Raw genomic sequence first — 12,657 nt, 5'->3', positions numbered from 1 at the left:
GGGGTTTTACTGCTTTATGTCAATAAATTTTGACATCACAGAATTCCAAAAAAATTTTAACTTGCTTCTTATCTTATTTCTTTGACTCACATGCACTCACGAAATCCTTGAGGTTCTAAGTAATACCATCTTAGGCTGATGATTTCGCAAGTCTGGAAAATGATTTCGTTTAAAATCCCATGAACGAAAGAGCCCAACCTCGATACCGAAGGGTCCTTATTCACACAGTTGTACTCATGAACAGTCTCCAGTAACCGTTGGCCTTAGTTTCAAGGCACTTTATGGGGCATGATCATTACAACGGCTATTGATTGCAAGTTTCCAGGAACACGTAGCCTACTCTATTTTTGGAAACGGTTCATCTTTGAGATTAACATATAAAAGGGATAATCTTTTCTGATAATCATTACGCGATTCAAATTTCTCAGACGAACAAAAAACCCTAATTTTTCTTTCAAGAAATTTCTCAGAATAACAATGGCTGCTACTCAATCCAACACCGAAGAAGTTATCTCACAGTCTCTTATGAAGATTCAAAGCATAAACTACCAAGTTGATCTTAATGTCTCATCCTACCCAGAAGAATTGAAGATGTTGATCGTTGCACTGAAAAGGTCACCATTATCAACTGCTATGTTCAGTTCTTTTCCTGTTCCTATGACTTGGTTGTCAATGGCGGCATCAACTGCGTCGTACAAATATGCAACGGATGTCATAACTTTCAATCTGGTGAATAACAAGAGGGTTCGTCTTAACAAGAACATGTTCATTGACTTCCTGAACATTCCTCGTAACCCACCGTTCTTTAAACCCACCAATTCACAGATTATCTTCATGTTCAATGAGATGGGACATCAACCCACTCTTGAAAAGACAAGTGATTTCAGGAAATCCAGCTTACCATGTATTTGGAATTTCTTATTTGGTATCTTTCTAAGATGTTTGACCGGAAGGAGTGTAGGTCTAGACGGGGGACGAATGGAGGTTTATGCCATGGTTATGGGTCTTTACTATGATTTAAGTATCGATTATGGAACTCAGCTTTGGAAGGAGTTCAACAAAAGCCTAGAAAATACAAGTGTTGATAAGGGGATTTCTTGTGCAAGGTACTGGAGTTTGATTTTAGAAAAAGTATACCCAAAAGAAGGCATTCAAGTTCCTGAAGAAGGAGAAGTTGCAGAATATTCTTTGTACCAGTTTCCCAAAGTTGTTGAAGATGATGAAAATATCTTCACAAGTGTCGCAAGAATTCCTGATGCAATGCTTCATAAAGTTTCTTCTACTCACAAGGTGTTAGTTCGATACATGAAGACTTTTGATCCTAATGTGCGAACTGGAGTGTTACTTGAAGTCAGTGCTGAGTCATCAAAGAAGAAGAAGAAGAAGACTCAAAAGGAAGAAAAACACGAATCTTCAAAATTGTCAAAGGTTGAAGAGGTTGAGAAAGATGAGCTTTCTACCAAAACTATGAACGAGATTATACCGACAAAGTCAGGGGTATTAAAGAAGCTTCGCAAATCATCACACACGACGACTACTTCTCCTACTATTCGCAAAACCGAGGTGAGTAGTAAGGGGGATGTGTTTAGATACGTTCTGGGATCCTGTTTCTCCAGGTTCAAAGAGAAGAAGAGCTCAAGAGGTTGCGAAGCATATTACTCAAAATCTATACAAGAAACGGAAGATGATTATTCGCAATGAATCATCAGATGATGAAGTGGTTCCAGAGACTCCACCTGTTTTCCTTTCCACAATGGTAAATATTTCTCTTCGAATTACTTCGCAAATTTCCATTACGACATCCATTCCACTTGAAGTTGTTACAAACAAATCAGTTCATGAGGAGGAACTTATTTCTGATAAGGTTGTTAACGTATCTGATACGGGGACACCTATCATGAATATTGAACTTATAGTGCCAATCAACTTATCTACTTCATTACCACCATTTCCTCTTCCAAATACAAATACAACCACATCATCCATATTTGATCATCCTTTAAAACATCCCATTACTACATTGTTTCCATCTCAATCACCTGAAACACCACAACCTTTACCTTCGCAAGCTCCGTCTGATGAATAAAATGAAGGAGGAGGTTTTGGAGGAATGTTTGAAGCCTTACACTTTGATTCAGAGGAGGAGGAAATACCTGATCATATGCTTATGTCAGGTAAGCAATTTAAAATCCTGAATCGAAAGTTGAATGCAATTATTCAATCACAAGATGATTCTGGTACAAAGTCATCTATATCGGGTTTGGAGGTTGAATCCATGATCAAAGCTGCAGAGAAACGTATTACTGCCAAAGTTGATGATTCAGATAAGAATAATGAGCTTCGCATTCAAGCTCAAGGAAAATCTTTTGACGGCGTTATAAAAGATTTGCAAATTGTTACAAAAGAACGACATGTTCTTTTTGTACAAGATGTGAAAAAGGTCAGGGAAGATGTTAACTTCAAAATTGAGGAGTTAAAGAAAGAAATTGCAAAGGAGCTTCAAGAGCTTAATTCACAAAATTTGGATGTACAAAAACGTGTTGATATTGTTGCTGAAGCACTGACCAAGCTTGCTACTGATTATCAACCGTCTGCTCAAATTATCAAAGCCAAGCATCAAGAGAATAAGGAGCAGTTTTCAAAATTAGTTCAGTTGGTGACTGAATTAAAAAGTTGTGTTTTGCAGCCTTCTCAACAATTAATTCTTACTCCGGAATTTTTAACCCTTAAATTCAACACTTTGGAGCAAGCTATTCAGAAAGCGTTGGCCCCGATTACCAATTTTACTTCCGTTTTGCCAAAGAATGCCCCGCCTGCTTTCACAGGGGTGCAAGGGGGAGAAATAAAAGGAAGTAAAGGAGAGGATGCGAAAACTGTTGGGAAGATACATTCAACTCAGCTTAAAACAACTTTGCCTGTAATCATGAAACCAATTCCTTCAACAATAGTAACAACGAAGCCAATTTCTAAGGGAATTACAATTGGTTCAATAGAAGGAGGAAGTTCAAGTGCGAAACCTCAAACAGTGAATACTGGAAAAGGCAAAGAGGTGGTTATTGAAAAGTCAAAAGAAGAAAAGAAAGCTGAGGTTGAAGCTGAAATGGAAAAACAAAGACAAATTCAGAGCATACTAAGGCAAAGAGCAAGTGACCCACCAACTTTGAACAAGGCTGATCCTGCGAAGTTAAAATCGTTTGAAACCATTGAATCTAAAGTTTTGGGGAATCACTTGTACGAGTTTGAGAAAAATCCTAGAAGAAGTTATGATGTTGCGAACTCAGACAGATGCCAACTTGATTTTCCAAAAAACGAAATGATGTTTATTACGACGCAGTACAAGATCAGTGAAAATTTTGAAAATGCTGATGAATACACTTACTTGAAGATCAGATTTCATGCTGTACTTGCGAAGGATCAAGAGGAAGGTTGGTCTTTAATGAAAATCAAGAAAGTTCTAACAATCAAGAAGGATGTAATGTTCGAGAACATGCTTCAAAACTTTCGATATTTCGTGGTTCGTGCAGATAACAAGGCATTTGATTTTACCAGTGCTGATTTTCCCTTGATGAATGTAAATGATCTCATTCAAGTGGAATTTATCCTTAAAGACATGGAAGAAAACAAGGTAAAAGGATATGATACTAATGTGTTTCAGATTTGGTTTCGCATATATCAAGATATTCATAGATAACTACTATGATTGCTTGGCATTGACTGATGAAGAACTTGCATCAGGCCTTGGAAGAAAAGCTACAGTCTCTTGGGAATCAACTTTGCCTCAAACGGAATTAAAGAAGTATGCAGATGGAGAAATACGCCTTAAACCTTTTGGCATGGTTTTCTCAGGAAAAGATACGAAGGGGAAGCCTAAGAGGTTTTTGTTTAAAGTCTCAGAGATAGAAAGATACACCACTTCGCAATATACGAATTTCATTGTTCGTATGAATAATTGCACGAAGAATAATGAAGGAGACAGGAAGGAGCTTAAAAAGATAATCACTTGGTATTTAGAAATCCGAAGAACAATGCACTCAGTTGTTCAGAATCTCACAAACTGAATAGCTTCGACTGTTTACAAAGGGGGGTAATGTAGAGTTTAGATGTTGTAAAAGTCGAAGTGTTTGTTTTCTTTAGTTTCGCATGTTAGTTATTTTACTAAGTCTTCATTTGTGCGAAGCGTATAGTTCAGGACTTAGTATATTTTTTGTACACTCAGGTTTCCTATAAATAGGGACTGAGGTTAGAATTAGAGAGATCGAATACACGAGTGATTCATTAATCATTCGCAAGTTCTCTCTGCTTAAGTCTGTAATCAGTTTCTTCATCAATACAAGATCTGATTAATATTTACTTTCTGTGTTCTTACATTACCATTCATATAATCATGATTGCTTTCTAAATCTCGATTACAATTCTCTTCAGTCGGACAGTCTGAACCTGCTCCCAAGAAAAGGGCTCAAGCTGAAATAGCTCCTTCTTCTGATCCAAGTGAAGCCATTTGTTTTTACTGCCAGGAAAAGGGACACTGGAAGCGTAGCTGCCCTAAATACCTTGAGGACCTTAAGAAGGGCAAAGTCAAGGTGGCTGGCACCTCAGGTATGTTCATGATAGAACTCCATAGCACATTTACTTCTAGTTCTTGGATTCTTGATACAGGGTGTGGTACTCACATTTGCTCTGATATGCAGGGACTAAGACAAAGTAAGAAGTTGAAGCATGGTGAGCTCAACCTAATCATGGGAAACAGGCACAAGTCAGTTGTTACAAGGATTAGGAACTATGAGCTCATGCTTAGTAGTGGTGTTTATCTTAGTTTATTAAATTTTTGCTACTCGCCTGATATGGCATGAAACATTATTTCCTTTCATGCACTTTATAAGGATGGTTGTCGTTTTTCTTATGATAATGATAATGGTAACATTTTGGTTTATAAGAATGGGTGTTTTATTTTTAAAGCTAGTCCTTGTAAAGGTGTGTATGAAAGTATTGTTTCTGATGGTGATGTTGATAAACTAATAATAAATGTTGGTTCGTCTAATAGTGAATTAGATAAATCATGTTTGTGGCATTGTCGATTTGGCCATATAAACAAGAAACGCATTGCCAAGCTCCAATCTGATGGAATCTTGGAATCATTTGACCTCAAATCGGATGATGTATGTGAATCTTGCTTACTTGGCTAGATGACAAAAGCACCATTCACAGGTCACTGTGAAAGAGGCAAGGATTTGTTAGACCTCATCCACACAGATGTTTGTGGACCCTTCAAATCTGCCACAAGACATGGAGAAAGATACTTCTTGACTTTTATTGACAATTTTAGTAGATATGGATATATCTATCTAATCAAGTATAAGTCAGAAACGTTTGAGGTGTTCAAAGAGCTTGAAAATAAAGTAGAAAACCACTTGGGCAGAAAGATGAAGATGCTCTTATCCGACAGGGGTGGAGAATATTTAAGTCTTTAATTCTATGATCATCTAAAGAATTGTGGAATAGTTTCACAATTATCTCCTCCCAGAACACCACAGTTGAATGGTGTGGCTGAAAGGAGAAATCAAACTTTGTTAGACATGGTTTGATCTATGATGAGTCGAGCTACACTTCCGATATCTTTTTAGGGGTATGCCTTAGAGACAGCCGCCCATATCCTAAACCTCGTAACTACTAAGAAGGTTGCTAAAACAACCTATGAAATGTGGAGTGGGACACGTCCCTCTCTAGCACATATAAAGGTTTGGGGATGGGAAGCTTTTGTTCATCGCGAGGCGAATGACAAGCTCGAACCCCGGTCAGAGAAGTGTTCATTGGTTATCCACAAAAGTCATTTGGATACTTGTTCTACAAGCCTTCAGAAAACAAAGTGTTTGTTGCTCGAAGGGGATTCTTCCTTGAGAGGGATCTCATTTCCAAAGAGGACAGTGGGGGCCACATAGACCTTGAAGAGCTTCAAGAGACAAATGAAGAAGAACCTTTAGTAGACACTAGCACACAGCTTAAGGTGCAACAACCCGTTGAGGAACCTCAACTCGGGGCTGAGCAACCTGTTGAGAAAAATGATATATCTCCACCACCCCTTCGCAGATCCAATAGAGATCGTTATCCTCCTGAGTTCTATGGTTTCCATGTGAGCACAGAATGAGACGTATTGATCAGTGATCATACACGGGTTGATATGGATGAACCATCCAACTATAAGGAAGCGATGGAAGGCATTGAGGATGCTAAGTGGGAGGAAAGCATGGAGAGCGAGATTCAGTCTATACATGACAACCAATTTTGGAATTTGGTTGATCTTGCACCAGGCACTAAAATTGTTGGGTGCAAATGGATCTTCAAGAAGAAGACAGGCATGGATGGGAATGTGCACATGTTCAAGGCTAAGTTGGTAGCAAAGGGTTACACTCAGACTCAAGGAATTGATTATGAGGAAACTTTTTCACCAATAGCCAAGATCAAGTCTATTAGGATATTACTTGCCATAACAACTTTTCATGATTATGAAGTATGGCAAATGGATGTGAAGACCGCTTTCCTTAATGGAAAACTCACAAAGGAAGTGTACATGGCACAACTTGAGGGTTTCATAGATCCAAAATATCCAAATAGAGTGTGTAAGCTTGAAAGGTCCATATATGGACTAAAACAAGCGTCTCACACCTGGAACCTTTGTTTTCATGAAAAGATCAACGAGTTTGGTTTTTCAAGAAGTAAAGGAGAGTCCTGCGTATATATCAAAGCTAGTGGGAGTAATGTAGTCTTCCTAGTGTTGTATGTGGATGACATACTCCTTATAGGAAACGATATCCCGACGTTGCAAGGTGTTAAGACGAGGCTTGGGACTTGTTTCGCTATGAAAGATCTAGGAGAAGCTGCATACATACTTGGTATAAGGATCTATAGAGATAGATCAAAATGTATAATATGACTGAGCCAAAGTACATACTTGGATAAGATCTTGAAGAAATTCAAGATGCAGGACTCCAGGAAAGGTTATCTACCTATGCAACATGGCACGAAATTGAGTAAGACTTAATGTCCAAGTTCTAGTGATGAACAAGAAAGAATGAGTCGAGTCTCGTATGCTTCTGCTATAGGATCGATCATGTATGCCATGACATGTACTCGTCTTGACGTCTCATTTGCTATGAGCATGGTGAGTCGTTTTCAAGACAACCCAAGAGAAAGTCATTAGACGGCAGTAAAGAACATTTCGAAATACCTAAAAAGAACAAAGGATATGTTCGTGGTATATGGGGTAAGGATGAGTTGAGAGTCATAGGTTATATAGATGCCAATTTCCAGAGTGATAGGACAACTCATGTTCGCATTCAGGATGGGTATTCTTGCTCAATGGAGGAGCTGTCACTTGGAAAAATTCCAAGCAGTCGACGGTGGCAGACTCTACGTGCGAGTCAGAGTATATAGTGGCTAGTGAAGATGTGAAAGAAGATACATGGCTGAAGAATTTCATTGATCATCTTGGTGTCATTCCGAGCATCAAGGATCCCTTGGAAATCTTCTGTGACAATGAGGGTGCAGTCGCTTTGACTAAAGAACCCAAAGACCATGGTAACTCAAGACATATACTTAGAAAGTTCCACTATGTGATACATCGAGTCGAGGATGGGGATATTATCGTGAGCAGAGTGTCGTCGGAGGTGAATCCATCCGAACCGTTCACTAAACCATTATCAAGGATCAAGCATGATAGTCATACTAGATCTATAGGCATTAGATTTGCTGAAGATATGGTGTAATTGTTTAGTTATTTAGTTTGATAAAATATTGAAACATTTAGCAGTATGAATTTGTAATAGAATTGGTGTTTATTTTGTGGAGACTTAATAAAGTGTTGGTGTTGCTATCATTTCTATTAATTAAATACTATGTTTCGCTTTTGCATGTTTAGAACCCACTTCCCGAGTATTAATTTACTCAAACCTCCACAGTCGGTCATACTCTTGGAAGTAAGTAGTGATTCAAGATTGTCATGAGTTTTGGTAAATTGACCATTTTGATTGAGCATCATATAGTGATTGTGTCAACACTTATGAGTACTTAATAGTGATTTAAGTATTGGATCAACCCGCACTTAGAGATTACTTCATGGATTAAGTCATGAGTAATTCTAAGATGATAATATCTTCTGTTCTTCAAACCGAGATACATGTGGGGCTTTACTCTAAGATTTTGTTATGCATTGGTATACTCCAACGCTATTCATAACTGGTGGATATAATGGGTGTATTCATGTGTGACATGATAAAATAGACAAAGACTATGTAGTCAAAGTTTATTCATCCCTTCCTCCTTAATAGGAGAAGCGATATATATGGGCCCCTCGATGATTTGGTGCTGACATATTAAAAGCCTGGCCGGGTGCTGACTAGAATTGATGTGTTCGATTTAGTAGTCAAATGTAGTCGTCACAAATCTATATCGGGAAACATAATATTGAATTCTGAGATTGACCATTATCCATGTCTCAGAATTCACTTATCTGAGGGCTGAAACTGATTAGATCAGAGTTCGGCAGATGCATTGGATGGCATTCTCTCTATTGATTATTAAAGAAATATAGAACCATATATATACCTAGTTAATGACTTGTCCAAGTGGGAGACTGTTGGAAGTGTGTCCAAAGTCATTAACTAGTTGGTGATATTTCTAATAATAACAGGGTCCTCTTAGGTTGCCCTCAAGACTCAAAATTGAGTAGAATACATAATAAAGTAATTAGTTTATTAAATATTATGGTTTAATAATTAATTAGAAACTAATTAGAAAACAATTTGGGAGTTAATTAACAGTTTAATTAATAGAAGGTTTGAATGTGAATTAATCAATAGTTGGTTAATCAGGGAACATTCCAGAACCTTAGAATGAAGGGGGTTGGACGAAAATTCGCTTTGGATAAAGGGAATTTCATTCTTAGCCTATCCTATCCCACATGGATGGAAGTATAAAACCCTAGGAGGTATCCAAGGCTATATATAGGGCCTTAGGGATTCATTCCTTCTTGCTCATTTGGCTTGAGTATTCGCCACCTTCTTTCTCCCTCATTGTGGAAGAACTTTCTTTTAGTTCATCCCTCCTAGTTTAATATTTGTTTCTACTCTTTTGAGTTCATTGGGTATGAACCAAGAGAGGGATTCTAGTTTGGATCCTCATCATCCAAACAAGGTGGTACGCACAAGGAGTCAAGCTCGAATATCATTAGCTGCTAAAGAGGTTAGTATTCTTCCTTGTATTTTCGGATTTCATAGGGTAGAAGTAATAGTATGCAGCCATAGATCCATAGGTTGCATGTACACTTAGGTAAATCATTTTGTTGTTTCGATTCTTCCGTTGCCTAGTTATTAAGTGTAGTTGATGCATGTTTAACCAACAAGTATGGCTTCGTGAATGAAGCGTAGTAGCGGTTTGACTGACTTTTCTTATACATATAATATATATTAAACTCTTATATATATATATATATATATATATATATATATATATATATATATATATATCTTATACTATATATAAAGCAAATTAGTCATATCTTGAATTTTAAAAGGTACAAGATACAAAGCTTTTTGTACAAATCAATTATGCATAACAAAACCATTAATACTTACCAAAATTTTGAAGATTTGAATTAAGGAAGGTTATTAAAAATATTAATTTGGAGCAAAATAATAATTTTAAAATATTCAATATAAGTTAATTTATATTTCTTAAACTACATACAGATAATTAATTTACATCAAATGTATAAACATACAATATAAATATAAGTTCTAAACATAAATATTTTAATTAAAACTGACATTTTTTTTTCTTATTACATAATAACTAATAACCAAATCTAATAATTATTTTCCTGTAAAAAACTATTGCTAAAATAAATTATTTATCGTCGCTGTTTTGCGTGGACACACATCTAGTATGTATGTATGTATGTATATATATATATATATATATATATATATATATATAATATAATATAAAATGGATTTTAAATATTTTGAAATTTTAAGGGTTTAATCTTTTAATAAATTAAATTTTTAATTTAATTAAATTTAAGCCATACATGGATTTATTCCATAAGAATGTAATTGAGGCTTTACATTTTAAATTTAAAAAATTAAACCTTTTAACTTAAATCTCAAACAACCCTAAAATTAACATTAATTATTAAGTCCAATTTATAATCAAATTAATTAATATTTAGTAACCAATTATGGATATATTAATTAACCTTTAATTAAACAATTAATTAAATTATTAATCATATCCATAATGATAATTATAATAAAATAAAATCAACATTATCCAGTTCATAATTATCTTCTAACATTTAGGTCTTATTTAATTATCTAATATTACCAAAGCCCCGAAGCCCCTGAAGCCCCGGTATTATTCTCGAGCCCCGAAGCAAGTCCCGAGATCCCGAAGATCCAGAGAAGTGTGGTTCCCGAGCCAAAGCTCTGCCCGCAAGAAGTTCGATTTTTGTGAAGATCTTCCAGATCTGCTGAGATTTACTACTTTTGCAAGTCGTAGTGCTGTCTGATCATCTTCTGATCAAGTGAGTGTATACTACCTTTCATAAACACGATAATAATACAAGTATGGTTTGAGTGTATTAAGTATATTGTTGTTTATATGTGTGAATGTGTATTCACTTTCTTCTATCTCATAGTTATGATTTATTCTCTATGAAATATGTTTTATGTGTGTCTGTGCCTCATCTGTTATGTGGAACATGTATTGATTAAAGCATGCTATACAGGTTTTTAAAACTATGTATAAAAATGTATATTTTATCTACTAATATGTTGGGTAGAACATGGGTAGATAGTTGGTGTGTAATAAAACAGATGAGAGGCCTCGTTGTTGTTTGATTTAGTCATCTAGCGGAGTTTAGATGACGACCACAGACTTTTCTAGACAGTCTTATGGAAACTTTAGCAGGTTCGCCACCTGTAGGTGTTAATGAACTTGGGTGTTCATTTTGTACTTCATCCCCCTCATGGTTGCCTTATTTGACTTATATTGCTGAGGAACCCCCGAAGCATGTGTTGTCGCCCCGATGAAATATTCTTAGACTAGGTCCCTTATGTTAGTTGTTTTAGGGACATAAAGTGAGAATAACGGGAATGGGTAATTGGGTTATTGTTGGTTGGTGGAAATTAAATATGATTATTTATTGTGGGTTGAAAACCCTATATGCTCACCAGGCTCCCAAGCCTGACCCACTCGGTTTTAATTTGTATTACAGGAAGTGGCGCGAGGGCATAAGATGGATGAACCATCGAGTTGTTTTGTTTACAAGTCTGTATATGTATATATTTGTTGAATGATTTGTAATGTTATCGTTTATGCTTATTGGTCTGTATCAGAACATGGCACCCCGAGTTTTGATTAAATAATGAAAAATACATTTCTTTTATGAAATGCTTTGGTAAACATTGTTTTATCATGTTTTGTTTTTGGGAACAAGTTCCGCAACTCTTTCAAATCAAAAGGATTTACTCTGAAATTATTTTAAAAGCATAAATGAAAAATCGGTCTTTTCTGGCCGAGATTTTGGGGATGTCACAGTTGGTATCAGAGCATTAGTTTAAGCGAACTAGGAATTTGTAGGATTTCTAGACTTAAACTTAAAATTCTAAGTGAAATTTTGAGATGTGTGTCTGTTATGTTTTAGACACGAGCACTAGTTTATTTTAGGAAAGTTGCCTAAAATGCTTTATGTGCTAAATGTTATATGTTGCTATATATGATATTATTTGTTCGGATCTATGGTCTGTTGCCGACCGGATCTAGAAAACTTATGTGTGTAGGATTCGAAGCGTACGTCTACGATATTAGAACTAGCATGTAAACGTTTCGGAGTGATAAGGAAGATTTGAATATCTATCATGATTGAGGATCTAATTTCACCTTATTCGGTGTGTAGATCAAAATGGTGAGAACCAGAAGTGGAGTTGGAAATGCTGATGAAAACAGGAATCAACCACCAGTGATTGAGCAAGTACCTGTCGTAGCAGCAACACCTGAGCCAATAACCATGGCTGGTGTGCAAATGATGATTCAGACGATGTTGGATCGTCAGATGGATGAAACTAGACGGTTGCTTCAACAGAATCGTGAAGAACTGTCAATTCGTGTGGAGGAGCCTGAATTAAATGAAGGGCACTCGGAAGGTGGAAACTTCAGTGGGTCTGTTGGTCAAGCCAACCCACCGATAGTTAAGCAAAACAACCATGATGGAAGGAATGATGGAATGGGATGCAAGTACAAGGACTTTCTAACTTGCAAACCATCGACCTTCAATGGAAAGGAGGATCCGATTGGGTTTATGGATTGGATCTCAGAAATGGAGTTAGCCTTCATGACTTGTGGCTGTAGAGGCAAGTTGCAAACTATCTATGCAGTGCGTCAGTTCCGAGGCGGAGCCGTTCGTTGGTGGAACACTCTAGGGAAGACGTTGAGCCCTAATGAGCCACTACAATTGACATGCGCAGAGTTCGTGGTGCAGTTCAAGCGCAAGTTCTGTTCGGCTCAAAATTTGTTGGAGTTGGAGAACAAGTTCCTGACATTGACGAAAGGCAGCACGTCAGTTGATGAATACACCAATAGCTTCACCGATAAGATGGAGTTTGC

The sequence above is a fragment of the Lactuca serriola genome, chromosome 1, assembly GCF_051521515.1.
Source record: "Lactuca serriola cultivar US96UC23 chromosome 1, Lser_US96UC23_V15, whole genome shotgun sequence".
Taxonomy (NCBI): Eukaryota; Viridiplantae; Streptophyta; class Magnoliopsida; order Asterales; family Asteraceae; genus Lactuca; species Lactuca serriola.
Note: the sequence above shows the minus strand (reverse complement) of the source record.